Raw genomic sequence first — 21116 nt, forward strand, 5'->3', positions numbered from 1 at the left:
GCTTTGGCAGGGGAAGATGAGCAGGTCCAAGACACAGAACTTGGGAAAAAAAGATTTGGGGTGGGATATTGTGGGGGTGGGAAAAGAGCAGCCAGAAGGAACATAAGGCCATTGGACACAGAATATGAGAAAGATTACACTGAAGGAAGGGAGAGAAGGTGACTAAAGAAACATATAATGGAATCATAACTTGTTATAGCTAGACAAGACATCAGAGGTCATATAATTTACCCCTTTCATTTTTCATTGTGTTAGATACATTTTTTTATGTCACCTACATCTCCCAATATATTCCTCCCTGCTCTCTTTACAAAGAGTTATCATTTGTAAGAACAAAAAAGGGAGGAAAAAGGAAGTTCGGGCAATGTCAACTGTGGGGCATTTTATGTGATATTTCACATCTATAATCTGACATATCTGCAAAGAAAGAAGAGAGGTGCATTGTGCATTCTCATGTCTTCTTTACAGGCAAACTTTGACACTATAATTTTATAGCAGTTTTTATTTGCTTTGTTATTACACTTTCCTTTGGGTATATATAAGACCTTTTTTTTTTTTTTTGTCACTGATCTCAATGAGTTATGTGTCTACCAATGGGACCTCTGAGTACCCCTCACCATGGCATTTTAGTCACTTTCTTGGCATAATTCCAATTGCTTTCCAAAATGGTTGTACCAATTCATAGCTCCACCAACAATGTATTAGTGTGGGGCATCTGGGTAGCTCAGTGGATTGAGAGCCAGGCCTAGAGATGGGAGGTCCTAGGTTCAAATCTGGCCTCAGACACTTCCCAGCTGTGTGACCTTGGGCAAGTCACTTGACCCCCATTACCTACCTTTACCACTCTTCCACCAAGGAACTAATACACAGAAGTTAAGGGTTTAAAAATATAAAAAAACAAAACAAAACAATGTATTAGTGTGTCTATCCTTACAATATTTACTGTCCTCATCTTTTGTCATTTTACGAATTTGCTGAGTGCAAGGTGAGACGTCTTTTTTTTTTTGCATTTTTTTCTTTAAAAAAAAAACAACCTAACTCTTACCTTCCATCTTAAAATCAATACTATGTATTAGTTTCAAGGCAGAAGAACAGTAAAAGCTAAGTAATGCGGTTAAGTGATTTGCACAACTAGTATTTGAGGCCAGATTTGAACTCAGGAAAATGAATCTTCTTGATTTTGGGGCCAGCATTCTATTCACTGCATCACTAGTTAATGGCAGATAAATCTCCACTATAACTCATGTCTCCTACTCCCAGGCTAGCATTCTTTCCAATGAACACTGGTTCTTGTTCTCCTGCAACTTCTGTCTACAAATGAAAGTTAAGAAGAGGACACCATTAAAGTAGCTAAAGATTAAGTCCAAGGGAGGATAAAGAAGGAACCAGCCACTTCACAAGGTGGGAGATGTATGTCAAATACAGTTATCTTACTTCTTTAGCTAGTGGAGATGAATGGTAAAATGGATGCTTTTTTAAAGTCATCTATTACATAATTTTTCCCCCAATAGCAAATTCATCTAATAATTTTTTCCTCACTGTGATATTAAAATAAAATTGTATTCTGGATGGTAGTGCTATGTTTCTCTATAGGAAGAGGTGGAAATTAGGAGAGGGCAGACAAAAGAGAGGAAAGTTATGGTAGGAAGCCAAGTCTGTAACTAAACATTCACAGATGGGTTATGTAATTAGGCAATTGATAAATTTCTGTAATGGATTTAAATTATTACAGAATTCTAGAGAAATGGGAGCTGCTTTATTAGCAAAGGCTTAGGTTAAAGGCATGAAGATCTAGGAGTCTTTATGCTAGAGGAGTTTCTTAAATCTTTGACCAGAATTTTCTCATCTTTCAATGAGACCACAGATACTATCTACATACCCCGAGAAAGACTGAGTAAAAATGACCAATTTGTAGTTTAGTTGAAAAAGCATTGAACCCAAAGTTAGGTTTTCAGTCTTGGAACTTCTATTCATTAACTGAGCAATCCTGGATAAATTAATATACTTTTCTGGGCTTCAATTTCTTCATTGGTAAAATGAGAATAATAATTCTTGTCCTATTTTGAATAAGTTAATGTATGGGGGGCAGCTATGTGGCTGAAGGAACTGAGAGCCAGGCCTAGAGAAGAGAAGGCTTGAGTTCAAAATCTGACCTCAGACATTTCCTAGTTCTGTGACCCTGGAAAAGTTACTTACCCCCTTCTCCCCCCTTCCCTGGCCCTTATCATTCTTCTGCCTTGGAACTAATACACAATATCGATTCTAAGACAGATGATGAGGTTTTTAAAAAAATAATGTATGTGTAAGATGTGTGTGATTGTAAGATGTGTATGTCTACATGAGTTGTCTAAATATGATTAACAAGAATTATCTATAGATTTATCTGGAATCTTGTCTATCCTACTCTAAGGAAGACTATAATCTATCCTATCCAAGGCCAAAGACTCTGTTTTCTATTCTCTGTGAAGGGTACTAGATTAGGATTATATCTATCTATTGCCCTCCTCCACTAAATATTCCTTTGTTATGATTTTGGCTCAAAACAAAACTGAATCTTCCTGGCTTCTCTTAAGAAGGAAGGGTAGCTCCCAAGCCTATATTTATCAGCTTGACTCCTCCCCTCAAAATACTGGTTACACAAAAGACCATCCTGAATAGTGAGAGTAAACCCATTTATCTAATCAAAACAGCAGTTAGATTTTGAAAAAGTAAACAGATTAGAATAATCAGAAAATACAGGAGTGAATGATCTCTTTCTAATGGGGTCTCCATTCAAAACCAAGAGTGAGTCAGGGTTCTCTCTCCCCAGAGGGGGATTTTCTCTCTTCTAGGTATCTAAGGAGACAAGTTGGAAATCAGGGACATTCAGAGAAACTAAATGACTTTCTTTACGTGTCTTCCACTTGCAAAGTCTTTCTCTCTTTCCCTTTCAGAGTCAGTTCCAAAGAGGGGACTGTGGACTAAGTGGAGCCATGTGTGTCTTTAAGAATGTGTCTTCTTCCCAAGTAGCTCTGGCACCAACTTTGTCCCTCCCACAAAGAGACCATGTCTTGTTAGCATTCACTCCACCAATTAGGAATCATGTTAGTCCACAAAAACAACTGCAGTGTGTAAAATGCCTTGAGCTTGACTGGAAAACCAAGCTACAAGTACAATTTGAGATAGCCCTGCTCTAGTGGCCAGAGAATTGGCCTCAGGGTCAAGAAGAAGTGGGTTTAAGTCTTAAAGTCTTACCTCTGATGCATAATGAAGCCCTGGGCAAGTCCCTTAACTTCTCAATGCCCACCCACCTCCACCCCAACCCTGTGTGGGAATTAAGTGAACCACACTGACTCCATCTTGTTCCTTGTTTCTGGATCTAGTTCATTTTCCTTTTTATTCAATTATGGATCTAATCCACTTTCTGTCTTGTAAGAAAACAATTCATTTATAGGTATTGTGAGAAAACTTTATTGCATTGTTTGAACCTAGCCCTGTGTGGCTGGGAAGCTGGATGCTCTCTACCTACTGTTTAGTAACCCTTAATTAAGGATCTAAATTATGCTGGCCAGATCCTGGTTAGATCCAAAGACTGATGAAAGGAGTTGTTATTATCACAATTACACATCTTAAGAAATCCATTTGTCTTATCTGAAAACAACCAGGCACTGGTCAATCATTTACCATTTCCTGGTTCCTTTGATTGAATTCAGACACTTCAGAGGGGATAAGACACCTTTCTTTCAGATTTCAATTTTTTTTTTTAAACCCTTACCTTCCTTCTTGGAGTCAAGGCAGAAGAGTGGTAAGGGTAGGCAATGGGGGTCAAGTGACTTGCCCAGGGTCACACAGCTGGGAAGTGTCTGAGGCCAGATTTGAACCTAGGGCCTCCCATCTTTAGGTCTGGCTCTCAATCCACTGCTCCCCCCTTCTTTCTGATTTTAGAGTTGCCATTGTTCTCCCTGTCTCAATTTGGAAAGTCCCTAATCTTTCCTCCAATAAGAAATCAGATTATCTAGTCCTGCTTTATAGTCTGTTAATTGTTTTCCTTAATACATAAAAATGTCTCTCCCCGGATTCCAGGTCCTGTGCTGAGGAGGCTTCATCCCAATTTATTATGCAATTGGCATGCATTGTTTAACAAATTGATATGCTCTGAAGCTTACACTTTTGTTTCATTTCCCCAGTTGTTTCAGATTTCATCATTGTGCTGATGCTGGAGAAGTGTTGGTCCATGTCCTTCTGGAAGGGATTCAGCCACAGATCTTCTCCACAGCCAGTAAAACTGGGCTTTATTGTGGGTCTTGGGGCAGCACACCTGTGGGCTCTTCTCTTCCCTAAAGGAGAAGGCTATCCTATACAGCAGTGGTTCCCAAACTTTTTTGGCCTACCACCCCCTTGCCAGAAAAAATATTACTTAGTCCCCTGGAAATTAATTTTTAAAAAATTTTAATAGCAATTAATAGGAAAGATAAATGCACTTGTGGCCATCACCGCTCTCTTGGATCGCTGCAGCACCCACCAGGGGGCAGTAGCGCCCACTTTGGGAATCACTGCTATACAGCCTGGAGGCCTCCTTGGTCTGTGGTCCTTCTTTCTCATCTATACAAATGGCATTCCCCTGTGTCCTCAGGCACTGTTCTCCCCCACCAACCCTCAAAACTAGAAGTTGTAGCAATCTGCATCCAGTTACCAAGGAAATCATAGGTCCTGAAAAAAAATTTATGTAACATGGTTAAAAACTGTGTTATTGCTAAGATATCTGCAGCTAGTGGAAGCAGTGGCTAGAGCATTGGATCTGGAGTTAGGAAGATTTGAGTTCAAATCCAGCATCAGACACTTGCTAGTTGTGGGATCCTGGGCAAATCACTTAAACTGTCTGCCTCAGTTTCCTCTGCTTTAAATAACTGGGAACATTATCTACCTCCCAGGGTTATTGTGTGGATCAAATTAGATAATACTGGCAAAGAGTTTAGCACAGTGCTTGGCATGTAGTAGGTGCTATAGGAATGGTAGCTAAATGATGATGATGATGATGATGATGATGAAGTTGGGCAAGTCATTTCACCTTTCTAGGCAACTCTCTAAGACTGAGTTTTGGATAAAGTTTCCTCAATTTGAGAGCTCCCTAAAATAGTGAAAACATAGGTAGGTTTAGTCCCTCTTCTTTTTTTTTTTTTTTAAACCTTACCTTCCATCTTAGAATCAATACTGTGTATTGGTTGCAAGGCCGAAGAGCGGTAAGGGCTAGGCAATGGGGGTTAAGTGACTTGCCCAGGGTCACAGAGATAGGAGTTCCTGAAGCCAAATTTGAACCCGGGACCTCCTGACTCTAGGCCTGGCTCTCAATCCACTGAACCACCCAGCTGCCCCCTCCAGTCCCTATTCTTATCTCCTTTTGGTTAAAAAAACAAAACAAAACAAAACAGGATACTAATGTAACTCCCAGAGAGCAGGAAAAAATGCTCATCTTGTTTTTTGTAGGAAGCAATACAGCAGGTGTCTAAGTACGGCTTCCTGAAGAGGTGGAAGATAATGCTAAAAGAAACAGGACACCGATTTTGCTTACATCTTTACATAATTGCCGAAGTTCTATTTATTTGGAGGCTTGACCAAACCAGTATAAAAATGTCCAAAAATCCTGCAGGTAGTAGAGAGCTTGGGGATGCTGTTCCACTAGCAGTGAGAAGGCGGTCCTGCGCTGTGTATCGCGAGCCTGCGTGGAGTCTGCATTTCTTAGACTTCTCTCTCATCCCCCCTCCCCCAGCCCTAGCCCCAATTAAGCCGCGGCCGTCGAATCCCTCGGGTACCGCGGCCTCAAATGAAATTCACTCTCCTCATGACTAGCCTCTAGATAAGACGCCTAATTGTGATCTCTCCTCAGGCTTCAGCTCCGATTCCATCTGCAGACACTTCCTTCCATCAACATCTTCAATGAAGTTCTAATTGGTCAATAATGCCTTCCTGGCCTCCCCCAATCTTCCCCTCCCCCCACTTCGGGCAGAATCGCTGAGCCCCCATTAGCAATGAGGCCTTCCTTCACCCCGGGGAAATCAATCATAATTAATGATAAAGCAATGGTTCCATGGGAGGGGAGAGGCGGGAGGCCAAGCCTTTACAACAAACCAGGATGGTTGCTTTGTGGGTTGGTCCCGTAAGGAACAGCTCCGTTTGGCACGTTCTAGAATTCGAATGAGGCTGGGCCATTTCTTCGGCGGAGCTCGAGAGAGCTGGCTGCAGGCGCTAGGGAGCCGTGGCTAGAAGGGAGATGCAGGGAGTGCGGAGCACTTCCGGTCTCCGGCGGCCCTGGGGAGGACCGCGAGATGGGGCGCTTCGCCGGTCTGGATGAAGTTCCCAGGGAGCTGTCCTCCTGGGAGGCAGTCTATACCACACAGGTCCCTTCGGGCACGCGCACACCCCAAGCAGAGAGCTGTGGGCACTGGCACACGCACATGCACATGCACATGCACCCGGAGGAGCAGAAAGAAGCCTCGGTCCAACCTCTCCTCCAGCCACTGACTCAGAAACCAGCGGCCCTGAGAGCTGAAGATCCTCCCACCGAGTGCTGGAAGCTTCCTTGTGGTCCTGTCAGCTAATGGCGAGGGAGCTGGGAGGGGAGGAAAGGGGGGACGGGGATGGGAAAGGAGGGAGGAAAAGGGAGGTCTGGGTACCGGGTGGGGGTGGGGAAGCACTTCGTCAGCCGGAGCCTCTAAAGTAGCGCCAAGCGGCCCCCACGTCCCCATCTTCATGACCTCATAGCTTAATTGCATTTTTTTTCTTTCAGGGCGGGGAGGTGGGGCTGTCTCTCTCCGAGGCTAAAATCTTTCCAGGAAGTTTGTACCTATTAATATTTCAGTTTTTGGCAGCCGCCTTAAGTGCTATGTGTGGGAAAGGGCCGGCTTAAGTAACTGCAGGCGGGAGAGAGGGTGAGAGGGAGCCGGGCTCTGGCCAGCCCAGCCCTCCAGCCTGTGGGCAGCAGTGACAGCCGCAGTTAGCCGTCCTAGGCACTCGGGGCTAGGAAGCTGGAGAGCTCTAGACCCGACCCTGGCGGAAGAGAGATGCCCTCTGTCCTAGCGAGGGGTGAGCTTGGGGCTTAGGAGGCCAGCCTTTCTTGGGATCTGCATGGGAGATTGGGGGCTAGAGATGACCCTTCGGGAAGCAGATACTGTGAGCGTCCCTCCTTTCTCCCCCCTCCCCTCCCCACACTGTGACCTTCAAGCACGAGCTCCCGTAAGAGGTGAGCCTCTGAGCTCAGGGCTTGAGGAGGGGGTGGGAGACACGGCAGGGGGACGGGAAGGGAGAGGAGTCTCCGGAGGGTCAGACTCTCTTTGCCACCAGACATCAGCAATTAGCGTCTGACTTGAGGGTTTTCAGCGGGGGAAGGAGTTGTGGGTGAGGAGGAAGGAAAACGATGGGCGGGGAAGTCCACCAGACAGCCGGAACAGTCCAGGAACATTGTTGGGGGGGCTGCCCTCTGCTGCAGAGTGCCCTGGGGAGCCTCGATGGCTGAGCCTAGACCAGCACAGTTCAGCTAGCTATGCCCAGCTCTGCCGGGCTCTCTGACTCTCCCTGCTCCTGATGAGCCGTGGTTTGGAATGGAGAAATTCAACAACCTCACCTGCCCCTTTAAACACCTTTCTAGCTCCCAGGGTGCCCAGCACAGGACCTTGTATTTAATTTGGTGCTTAGTGAATGAATGAATAAATGAATGAATGAATTTTTTCAAGAGGTCTCCTGGTTCATGACCTAGGGTTTTATGGGTGAGGGACTAAGTACAAATTAAACCTAGCACTTACCTTCAAGTTTACAGTAAGAAAGCAAAAGCTAAGGACCATACCTGACTTCCTTCCCACTTATGCCCTTGCCCTCTCAGCCCTTCTTACCTATTCCACCAACCAACGGGTAATTCCAGAACCTGGCTGGCACTTCTACTCACCTACTGGATCAGACCTTTGCTCTCCTGGTGCTGGAACAGTAGGACAAGACTTCTGAGGAGAAACCTCAGCTCTTGATGCCTGAGCCAACTGTCCTGATCACCTAATCTTGGTTACACCAATGTTAGTGGCACCATTGTTCTACACTGCCTAGGAAACAGGAAAAGGGATGAGCTAAGAAGACCATGCAAATTCCCATGATGCCAGAACTTTTAGCAGAGTTTCCAGGGGAACAGGCCAAGGCCACTCTATTGCTGGAAAACAAAACAAAACACTAGAGTAAAATGTACAGATTGTGAAGAAGCCACTGGGCAAATGACTTACCATTTCTTGGGTCATTCATCTCTGCCTGAAGAGGCTGGTCAGTGCTCCCTCAATGGCCAATGCAGCCTGAACTCTGCTTTAGATTGCTGTGACCAATGAAATATGTTTTTAGCAAACTCATGACTCAACATATCCCCACTCATGGAAACCATCCCACCATTTCCTGAAATTGCTTCGGTCTTGAGCTGCTGTAGAACATCTGGTCCAGAAAAGACTCATCATCCCAAGGCGCAGGGTTCTTAATGATGTCCGGACTGAGGAGAGGGAGTTGGGGTTTACTGCTTTTGGTAACATAGTTGTAAACCTATTCCCACATTTAAGAGACCCCACTGGAGGAATTCTAGGATGCTTGCCTTGTACTGGAATACCCTGTCATGCCTTGCATGGGACCAGATAACTTCGAAATGCTTAATTGAATTAAGTCCAGAACATAACCATTACAGGACAAACAGGACTTTGCCACAGGACTCTGATATCTAAGAGAGGGGAAAGATCAAACTCGACCCTTCCTTCCCTGTTATTCCCAGAAGGCCATTCTGATGCTTTATTATGTGAAGTACAATTGTCTGCCATCTTTCCTATAGGGCTATCATTCCCCCAATAACCGTCCAGTTCTATGCCCCGATTTCACACACACATACCCCTCCACCCAATTTTTTTAACCCTTACCTTCTGTCTTGGACTCAATACTGTGTATTGGCTCCAAGGCAGAAGAGTAGTAAGGGTAGGCAATGGGGGTCAAGTGACTTGCCCAGGGTCACACAGCTGGGAAGTTTCTGAGGTCAGATTTGAACCTAGGACCTCCTGTCTCTAGGCCTGGCTCTCAATCCACTGAGCTTCCCAGATGTCCCCTACCCTCCACCCAATTTAATTGCTAGTTTAAGACTGTAGTCAGGACAAAGAGGGGCACAGTAGTGAATAGAGTACTCAGCCTGGAATCAGGAAGACATCTTGAGTTCAAATGTGACCTTGAACACTTACTAGCTAGGTGACCTTGGGAAAGTCACAATCCTGTTGACCTCAGTCCATCATTTGTCAAATGAGCTGGAGAAGGAAATGACAAACTACTCCGATATCTTTTGCCAAGAAAACTCCAAATGGAGTCATGAAAAGTCAGACATAACTGAAAGGACTGAACAACAAGGTTGTAGTCAGGACTGTGACTTGATAACACATACTATTAGAAACTATATAAATACTTGCATGGTTGGCCACCAAATCAACCAGTCCATCAAAACCCATCTATTAACCTCTACTATGTGCTAGCATAGGACCCCAAAGACCAAAAAGAAATCACCATAAGGCACTTACGTTTTATCATATCAATGTTGTTGTTATATAGACATATAAACCTATATATACATATTTGTGTATATGTGGATGAAATATACACTTTAGAATACATAGATGTCACTGCTGGAGGAGTCACTAGCACCTGGGGGAATCAGGAGAAAGCTCATGTAGAAGGATGCACTAAGCTCCAAAGGAAATTACAGCTTCTGAGGAGGCTGTGTATGCCAAGTATGGGGTCAGCTCATGCAAAGGAATGAAGACAGAAGATGGAATCTCTTTACCTTGGACAGTGGGTCCCTGAGCTCTGTCAAGGCTAGAGAAGAATCACTGAAGGACTCCAAACGGAGCTGTAACAGAGCTAAGAGCTATAACATCTCTAAGAGCTGTAACACTTTGCTAATTGTCTCACCTCACATTCTACCATTTTGTGGGAAACTAGGTCTCAACCAAAACAGTGGCTCTTGCTTTGATATACTTCCATGTTCTGGAATTGTTGGGCTAAATGTGGTGGGAATATTGTTCTTCTTGAGTATACCAGACAATAAAGAGCTTCAGTAGAAACTGAATCGAATTGATCAACCAAGTCATAAATGTAGGTGCTTTCCTTGGCTCCCACTCTAACTGGAGTCAAATTCTGGCACTTTGTTGACTTAGGCTGATATATCCCTCATATCCTTTCCAGAGAGGTGTAGACGCACTGGAGGATTCTGGCTTTCTTGCTCTGTTTCACTTCTTGGCTGTTGTTTCCAGGACAGCTGATGACAAGAACAGTAGAAGATTCCTTCCAATTTGGTTTTCAATGAAGAATGTATGGAAAGAACCAAGACCATAGGGACCAGAGCAGGGATTCTTTCAGCGTGGGGTCCTAGGTCTATGAAGGATTTGCTTCCTCAGAGACCCTGGCACTGAGAGGCAAGTCAAAGTCTCGGCATAGTAGACATGGCAACTGTTTGTGGGCATTTCAACTAATGAGGTAATGTGTATTAATGGATAGAGATCTAGCCTTGAAGCCAAGAAAGTGAAGACCTGAGTTTAAGTCCTGCCACTGACACATAGAGGGCAAATAATTAACTTCTCAGAGATCTTAGTAACTCTCAAAAACTGGAGGGACAAAGAGGGTACTGATCACTATCAGTAAAGGGAGTTTCCTCATCTCTCTACCAAGGAAATCCCAGATGCAGTCATTATTATCCCTTGACATTATATGTACCATGTCTTGGAGAAATAGTGAGCCAAGGAAGGCTTGGCTTTTGTGCCTGACCTTTTTCCCTTTTCCCTCTCATAGCTATTCTAAACACTGAAGTAGTTTGATGCCATCAACCATGGCACGCAGCCCCATAACACTGCCAAGTGTGCTCAATTTTTGTAAACCTTAAAGTACTTAATAATATTAATGGTAAACACTTATAAAGCACTTTCTTTGTGCTAAGCATTGTGATAAGCACTTTACAATTATTACCTCATTTAATCTTCATAACAATCCTGGGAGGTAGGGGCTATCTTATCCTCATTTTGAAGCTGGGGGAACTGGGATGGGCAGAGGTTAAATGACTTGCCCAGGGTTGCTTGCTCTTCTTGTCACATGTGACATGCTCATATTCTCTCATGAATTCTCCACTGAGAATCCACCCACTAGAGTCACACAGCTAGTATCTGCAGATGGATTTAAACTCAGTTCTTCCTAACTCTAGAACCAGTGTTCTATCCATTGCATATTATTATTATTATTAATGATTTATTATTATATTTCCTTATCACTAGTGTACTGTGATCGAAAAGTCTCTTGCACTGAATTTACCCGAGGAGATATCTCTGGGCTTGTGCTATTCAATATTTTTATTAAAACTTGGGGAAAGGCATTGAATTTAAAGAGGGCACAGAATTCATTAGAGACAGAATCAAGATTCCAAAGGAACCCATGAGGCTAGAACAGGATTGAATCTGTAATTAAATTCTTTAGTGAATCTATTACAATAAGCCATTGGTGGGGGTGTTCTCTTCCTTGTTCATCTTCAGTGATAGAGATCAAAACTCATCCATCTCCATTTTCTCATCACATATGATTCATGCTCATATTCTCTCATGAATCCTTCATTGAGAAGCCACCCACTAGGCATCATACCCAGCCTTAGATACTTATTAGCTCTGTGACCCTGGTCCAGTCACTTAACCCATCTGCCTCAGTTTCCTCATCTGTAAAATGGGGCTAATAATAGCACCAACCTCATCAAGTTGTTGTGAAGATCAAATAAGATAATATTTGTAAATGCTTTGCAAACCTTAAAAGTAGTCTTTAAGTGCTATTATTATGGTTCCTTGCTCTAACTCAGTGGTTCCCAAACTTTTTTGGTCTACCGCCCACTTTTCAGAAAAAATATTACTTAGCCCCCTGGAAATTAATTTTTTAAAATTTTAATAGCAATTAATAGGAAAGATAAATGCACCTATGGCCATCACTGCCCCGCTGGATCGCTGCAGTACCCACCAGGGGGCAGTGGCGCCCACTTTGGGAATCACTGCTCTAATTTCATGACCCGCCTACCTTCACCTTTCCTGAATTTTATCCATTTTGCCTCTTATGTTCAAGAAACAGATTTATTCTAGTAATTGACAGAATTGACAAAAACAAAAATTGAATAGGTAGAAACGTCAGGTCCTTCACTTGGATTAAAGAATCAACTGCACACACATAGGATGGGGAACCACATCTAGACAATGGTTCATGTATGAGAAAGAGGTCTGATGAGTAATTGGACTGCCAGCCAGCAACAAATGAATCAACAGTATTACATGACAGCCCCACCCCGAAAGAAGCTAATGTGATTCCAGCCTATGGTAATAGATGTATGGAATCTGAGAGAGAAGTCACAGTCCCATCATGAGCTGCCCTGGTCAGACCACATGTGAAACATGGAGGTCACTTCTTGGAGCCATCACTTAGGAATGAGGTGAACAAGTTGGAAAAGATGGAAGAGAATTATCAGGATTAGAAGGAAACTTGAGACCAGGACTATCTGAAGGAATGGGGGATCTTTAGTCAGAGATGAGAAGATTGAGAGGGGGCATGATGATGGTCTTTGAGAATTTGAGGGAATGTTATATTGAAGAGGGATTAGATGCATTTTGCTTGGCCCCAGATGCCGAAAATAGTAATAATGTGTGGAAGGACTGATTTGATTTAGGCTCAATGTAAGGGAAAGTTTCCTGAACAATGAGAGTTGTACAAACTGGAATGTGCTCCTCCAGGAAATTGTGGGTTCTTCCTCAGTAGAAGTCTTCAGGCAAACGCTGGATGATCACCTTGTTAGGTATGCTGTAGATGACATTCCACTTTCTTGCCCCATCTCTTTTTCTGCTTCTCTCTCCCAGAAATCTCTCCATCTAAAGTCATATATCTCCATATATACAGAGATATGTGACTCTCTCTCTATAGACATAGCTAGATAGATGTAGAGTCTGTCTGTCTGTCTGTCTGTCTGTCTGTCTGTCTGTCTGTCTCTCTCTCTCTCTCTCCATACACACAGCATCACAGGACTATTCTTTAAAGGACTCCAAACCAAACTGGTGGCAAGGTAGAGGGAAATAAAATCTCTTGGCCTTCCCATCCATGGTGAGGTAGAATGAGTTTTTAATCAAGATGTTCCCTGAAAGACTGACCTTGATCAGCAATTTCTCTTGTAAATTGGAGGGGCCCAAAGGTGATAAATTTTCTAACCTTTGGTCTATTGCTTTTATTCTAATAAAGAGGTTAGGGAGGGGAGGGTGGAGTTCTACTCTGTGAAGGACATTCCATAATTTTCCAGCCCTGGCAGACTGAGACCTTTTCCCACCAAGAGTTTCCCTCAGTCTGGCATAAAGGAGACTGAAACAATGACTTTTGTCTTCAAGTATTAGAATGCAGAACTAAGCATTGATCCTTGCTAAAAATAAATTCAAAAGAAAACCCCTAAGTAGTCTATTTTTGGTTTCTTTTATTTTCCATGCTCCCAGGCCTTTTGTGTTCTTCCTGCTCCATTGGAACTGTCTTAAATAAGACCCTTAGTAATGTGATTGCTCATTTAAATATTGCCTGGTAACACAGAAACAATATGGCACAGTATAGTTGGAATCACTTTAGTTTTAAGGTCAGTGGATCTGGATTCTAGTCTTACCACTGTTAAATATTAACTGTTCAACTTCAGGCAAATCACTGAGCCTCTCTCAGCCTTAGTTATTTTTTCTCTATAAAATGGAAATGGAGGGTGAAAATTGCCCTACATACTTCATAAGATTCAAATAAGAGAATGTGCTTTGTAGAGTAGAAAATGGATATGAGAAATAGTCATCCCAGTTATTTGTAGGAATGGAGGCAAGTAGGATAGGAAAGAAGGAAACAAGGATTTTTAAGTGCCCACTATGTGCTAAGCACTTTACAAATATTACCTTATTTAATACACACCATAACCAAGGAGATAAGTGCCATTAATATCCCTCATTATACAGTTGAGGATACTGAGACAGAGGTTAAGTGACTTGTACAACTATTGTCTTACACCAGATTTTAATTCAGGCCTTCCTGTGTTCTGGCTACTATGCCATCTAGCTGCTGGAAGACTGGACCTGTGATTTCATTGGTACAGAGAGCTCTTGAGTGAAGAAATTCCCTATGCCAGTGCAGGGTTGGTACCTTTCCTGCAATTTGTAATCTTAAAGGATTGCCTACTGCATTGAGAAGTTAATCAACTTGACTAGGGTCACAGAACCAGCATGCATCAGAGGTAAGATTAAATCCAAGTCTTCCTGGCTTTGAAGCAGCTCTATTCACTGCACTAAGCTGCTTTCCTTCAGACAAGGAGACTTATAGATAGCTTTACATTCTCAAATCATCAAGAAATTATTCCTAGTTAACTTTGGGATGTGTTTTTGTACTTGAAACTGACCATTCGGCTGGGTGACCTTGAGAAAAACATGATTTCTCAATGCTACCTCTCTAAGACTACAAATTGCAGAACTTTTGCTCATATTCAGTGGCAGAGTGAGTTATCTCACCAGGAGTTCCCTCAGATATTCATGTGGATATATGTTCTCACTGATTTGGGAGTTCCTTGCATTCCCTTAATATCTGCCCTTCCTGTGTGACTGTAGTCTAAGTTCTCTTAATATTTGCCCTAGGAGGTCCCTCTACCAATCTGAAGGCCTTCCTCAATTTCCCCCCACATCACAAGAGTACCAGTAGAGTACTCAGGCTGCCCCACTGTAATTCCTCACTCATGCTATGTAACTAGCCCATGTGTTTTTCTTGTCACAGAGCCTGGCTCTGAATCCTTGCATTGCTATAGTAGAGAAGTCCATTATGTTCGATTGTGCCACAGTGTATCTGTCTCCATGTACAATGTTCTCTGGCTCTGCTCCTTTCACTCTGCATCAATTCCTGGAGGTCTTTCCACTTCACATGGAATTCCTCCAGTTCTTTATTCCTTTGAGCACAATAGTATTCCATCACCAGCATATACCACAATTTGTTTAGCCGTTCCCCAATTGAAGGACATTTTCTCATTTTCCAATTTTTTGCCACCACAAAGAGCCCAGCTATAAATATTTTTGTACAAGTCTTTTTCCTTATTATCTCTTTGGGGTATAATCCAAGCAGTGCTATAGTTGGATCAAAAGGCAGATAGTCTTTTAAAGCCCTTTGGGCATAGTTCCAAATTGCCATCCAGAATGGTTGGATCAATTCACAACTCCACCAGCAATGCATCAATGTCCCAATTTTGCCACATCCCCTCCAACATTCATTATTCTCCCTTGGTTGAGAGCTAATTAATCTCTGCCTGGATTAAGCAGACCTAGACCAAAACATTTAGGTTGATAGGATAGACCCCCCTCACATTTCTCTTCTTTATTGTTTTCTCTCTGTTTGTAAATATTTATAAATAAATTTCTGGTACAAAATATAAAAAATAATAGCAACCACATAATTTCATATAATCATTATCCAGCCATCAATTTTAACCTTTACAAGGCAAAGCAAGACCCTAATTAAGCATTTTCAGTGAAATAATAACTTCTTATGGTCCAAACCACTACTACCATACATTACTAAAATAATGAGTTTTGGTTGTTCTATAGCTGAAAGTTCAAGAGTTTTCCTTACCAAGAATTAATATTGTCCTCCTATGACATGTTTTATTTCTCACCAAACCATCCCAGAAAGATGTGTACCTGTTTTATTAACATTTCCAGAAACATAAATTCTATAGTTTCATTGTGAGTAACCAATGAAGCAATATATACAATTAAACTTTAAGTATATTTATCATTTAATACAGTGCTTGTCATTAGCCAGGAGAAAAGTTAAGTATTTTATATCATAACTAACTATTCATTTTCATCAATTGGCTTGGTAGGCATCTCTCATGGAGTTGAATATGCCACAACAGCATTATTTTAGCTGTGGAAGAATATCCCAATATTTTTCTACTGATACAAAACAAAGTTGGTTGGAGGAATAAATATTCTCGTCAATTGTACTGGTATAGTATTATTATATATTTAAGAAGTGTACAGAATGAATTTTTTATAGAAATATATTTTTAAAATTATAGCAGCCCCAATGGATCTCTGAGTAAAGACTGGAAATGTAAGAAAAAGAATGGTGAAAATGTATTAATGAGGAATCTCAAAGTATTCATTCAGATTCAGTACAATATTATTAGGAAATTGGTAAAAAAGACAGCTGATAGATTGGCCAATATGACAGTAAAAGAAAATGATAAATGTTGGAAGGAATGTGGCAAAATTAGGACACTAATGCATTGCTGGTGGAGTTGTGAACTGATCCAACTTATTCTGGAAGGCAATTTGGAATTACACACAAAGGGTTATAAAAGAATGCAACCTTTGGTCCAGTAATAACACTACTAGGTCTGTATCCCAAAGAGATTTTAAAAAATGGGAAAGGACCTATTTGTACAAACATATTTATAGCTGCTCTTTTAGTGGTGGCAAAGAATTGGAAACTAAAGGGATGTCCCTCATTTGGGGAATGGCTGAACAAATTGCGGTATATGATGGTGATGGAACACTATTGTGCTATAAGGAATGATGAACAGGATGATTTCAGAAAGAGCTGAAAAGACCTATATGAACTGATACAGAGTAAAACAAGCAGAACCAGAAAAACATTGTACACAGTAATAGCAATATTATAGAATGATCAAATGTTATAGACTTTGCCACTAATAGCAATACAATGATCCAGAACAATTCTGAGGACTTAGGACCAAGAATGCTATTCACCTCCAGAGAAAGGACTGTTGGAGTATAAATGCAGACAAAAACATATGATTTATCATTTGTTTACTTGGGTATTTGTTTAGGGGTTTTGATTTTATGGGATTGTTCACTTACAAGATTGAATAATATGGAGATAAAAAATAAAATAAAGTAAAATTTTTTAAAAAGACATTTGATAAGTCACAATTCTGAAGTCATCATATGTGTTCAAAATACCAGTATTATAAGTATAAAAAACAAGAGAGAAAATATCATGAAGAATGTACTAAATCCAATTTTTCACTTCTTAGAAATAATGAATATGCATGACCACAATGTGTAATTTCTGTAGAAATTCTTGCAAATAGTTTTAAACCTTTTCTTTTGTCTCAACATTTACAATCAAAGCATGAAATATGGATAAACATGTTGATTTTTTAATTGGAGAGGACAAGATTTAAAAACTCTCAATATTGATTTATTTCTATGAATAAACAATAAAGTAGAAAAGAAATAGAAGCTTCATATTTAGTAAGTTTCCAAATTGTAAAAAAAATGGGAAAGCTGATAATAGTGCAGAATAATTTTTCCTTGTGCCAAAGTAATTGTCAAGGCTTTTTGGAGATGTCTGTTAACAAGTTAGAGATGATACCCATTTCCAACAATACAGTGTTTTAATGGATACATGATATGCCCAATTATATTGAATCAGTTATTGTAGAAGGAATTCAAAAAAGTAACATTTATGTTTTGCAATTAGATGAGACAACTGATGTTTGTAAGCTAGCGATTTTAATTGTATTTGTAAGATATCTGCATGATGGGAAAGTAGAATATGCTGTTTTGTTACCAGTTGAGAAAGACAATTTAAATCTAATTAATTCATACTTGAAAGAAAATAAATCAATTGGTCCTCTTGTGGAATTTGCACAGATGGCATAAAATTGATGACTGGGAAATTTGGGGGTATTGTTTTCTGCATTAAAAATTAGCATCAATATAGTATAGATACACTGGAGACACACAAACAAGTTTTGGCATTAAAGATAATGCTACAGGGGGCAGCTGGGCAGCTCAGTGAATTGAGAGCCATGTCTACATATGGGAGGTTCTAGGTTCAAATCTGACCTCAGACACTTCCTAGCTGTGTGACCCTGGGCAAGTCACTAAACTCCATTACCTAGCCCTTACTGCTCTTCTGCCTTGGAACCAATACATAGTATTGACTCTAAGGTGAAAGTTAAGGGTTAAAAAAAAAAGATAATGCTGCAACAACTTAAAAGTGCGTTAGATGATACTATCAAAATAATTAATCTTCTAAAATCAAGACCTATTGTCTTGATCAATAATACATGTAAAACCCAGTGGAATTGTGTGTTGGCTAAGTGGGTTAGAGGGGTTTGGGGGAGAGGGAAAGAACATGAAACATGTATCTATGGGAAAATATTCAAAATAGAAACTTAAAAAATAAAATAAAATCAAGACCTATTAACTCTCCACTGGTTACCATTTTATGCAAAGAGCTGGGCATCAAGAATATTACACTTCCAACATACACAGATGTTAGATGCAGAGTTATCATTCATCTGTTGAAAGAAGAAGAGTTCTTTGGTTTTTTCCTGACCATCTTTTCACTTGGGTAAGTCTAAAGTGATATGCCACAGCTTCAAAGATTAACATGTTGAAAAATTAACAAACTCAACATATCATTATAGAATGCATATATTCAACATTCAGGATAAAATGAAAACTATGACTAAGAAACCAAAATTCTAGAGCCACACAATCCAGAAGAGTACCAAGTGCTTTGTTACATTATATAATTTCTTATTAGAAGATGAAGTATCTTCAGATCAAACTGTCAAGAAAGACATTAGTGATTGTCTGAAAGTTTTACAAGTGATTTTCAATGAATATTTTCCTGAAATTTCCAATAAATTAGATTGAGTTTGCAACACACTTAATATGTCTTTTATGTCTCTGGCTGATGAATTAACAATGGATGAAAAAGAAAAATTTAATTGGCACATCAATGGATTTTGAGCTACAAACATCATCCAAAAATGACAGTCATCGATGTTTGGCTAGCAATCAAAAATAAATTTAATTCTCTCAGCAGGAGAGCTTGTAAAATTCCTTTACCATTTTCTACTACATATTTGTTGAGTGAACATTTTCATTTTGTTCTTGCTTTTAATCAAAATACTAAAAGAAACAATGCAGAACCAGATTTAAGACTGTGTTTGGTGTTAAGCCAAATATTACAAAACTTTTGTTCAAATAAAAAAGTCAACATGGAAATTAAGTTTTTCTGTGGCTATGAGATATATGTTAAACATCTTCCAAGTTGTTACTTTTTTCATTACGATGTTATTTATATTCAACAAAAAGTTTTTCTAAACCCTTGCTTTCTGTCATAGTTCTAAGACAGAAGAGCAACAAGGGCTAGGCAATTGGGGTTATGTACCAGGGTCAATAAAAGTCATTTAAAAAAAGAAATTGAACATGAAGTCTTGCAAATAATAATAAACAAGAGCTCTTGCAAGGGAGAGCATTCTAGGCAAGGGAGACAGCCAGGGAAAATGCACCTGAACCAGGAGATGGAAAGTCTTGAGTGAGGAACATCATGGAGGCTAGTGTTGTTGGGTTGTTTTGTATGTAGAGGGGACTAAAGTGTAAGAATCCTGGAAAGGAAGAAAGGAGCTAAGTTATGAAAGCCAAACAGAGAATTTTATATTTGATCTTGGGGTAATAGGGAGCCATTGCAATTGATCGAATAGAGCAGGCAGTCACTCCTAATGTTTGTTGTGAACTCCTGAAGGTAATTTAACCTCCTACTCATAACATTCCTTTAGATTTATTCATCAAGTACTTACAATGATAAGTTTTATCCCCATAAAGCAAGAAATTTAAATTTGTTATATACATATATAATTGTAATATAATATATATATACACTCCTATATTTATGAAAGATCTTAATTTAAAAATTATAAAATTGGTCCTTTCTAAGTTTCTCAGCTTCTTTCAAGTCCCAGCTAAAATCTCACTTTCTACAAGAAACTGTTTCCAGATCCCCCATAATGCTAATTAGTGCCTTCACCATCAGATTAGCAGCAATTTGTCTTGTCTACGTCTTGTTTGTACAGGATGGTTTACATGTTGTCGTCCCCATTAGACCGGGAGCTCCTTGAGAACAGGGTGGTTTCCCCACCTTTTTTTTTGGACCCAAGGGCTGAGCCCGGCTTCTGGGCCAGGAGAGGCCACTTGACTTGGTCTGATGTTCTCTCTCCTCCTGAGGAGGACTTTGCACCCAGCCTCTAGACTTCTTCAGCTTCTCTCCAGGCCAAGCAGTGGACATTTTACACACAGAACCTCTTATTGGGAGTTTTAAGTGTCACCAAGTCATCACTTTAGATCTAGACAGAATCTTAGCGGGCCCCCAGGCCAACAACTCACTTTAGAAATCTGGAGGCCCAGAGAGGTTAAGCTGATTGCCTCAAATCACACAGGCAGGTTGCCTTGTCATTCTGTCTGTCCTATTTCCCTAACAGCACTTCCAAACTATACCATCACCACTGACACCATCCCCCAACAGTGCCCCCCAGAACTTCACTTCCCACAGCTTCTGTGAGCCCCCAAGGGCAGCACTATTCAGACCTCACACAGACTCCCCTCACCGTCCATTGCAAGCATCCTCTTCTCTAAATTCTGTTCGCAGTTATCCTGATGGAAACCATAGAACTTGGCTCAACTGGGCTGCCAGAATCAGCCTCCTCCCTGCAAAGCTGGAGCAAGACTCTGCTGCTTACAGAAACCCAAACTCCTCATTCATTCCTGCTTTACTCTCCCAAGTTCTGCCCCACAAGGTCTAGCTGTTTCCTGTGTAGACCCTGATTGTGCCTGGGGCTGGGGCAGAGAGAGAGAGACAGATAGAGAGACAGAGACAGAGACAGAAAGAAAGAGAGGGAGAGAGATGAGCAGTCAGAAAGAGACAGAGCAGAGTCAGAGAGAGAGAAAGGAAGAGAGAAAGAGACAGAGACAGAGAGAGGAAGATAGAGAGAGAGCGACAGAGAGATGGAGAGAGAGAGAGGAAGACAGAGAGAGAGGGAGATGGAGAGAGAGAGACAGAGGAGAGAGATGGAGAGAGAGAGGAAGACAGAGAGAGAGAGAGAAAAGGAAAAAGAGAGAGAGAGAGGAAGACAGAGGAGAGGGAGAGAGACAGAGAGAAGAAAGAGAGAAAGAGAGAGAGAGAGAGAGAGAGAGAGAGAGAGAGAGAGAGAGAGAGAGAGAGAGAGGAGAGGGAGAGAGAAAGAGGGAGAGAGAGAGAGA

Source organism: Gracilinanus agilis, chromosome 4, assembly GCF_016433145.1.
Source record: "Gracilinanus agilis isolate LMUSP501 chromosome 4, AgileGrace, whole genome shotgun sequence".
In the NCBI taxonomy this organism is placed as follows: Eukaryota; Metazoa; Chordata; class Mammalia; order Didelphimorphia; family Didelphidae; genus Gracilinanus; species Gracilinanus agilis.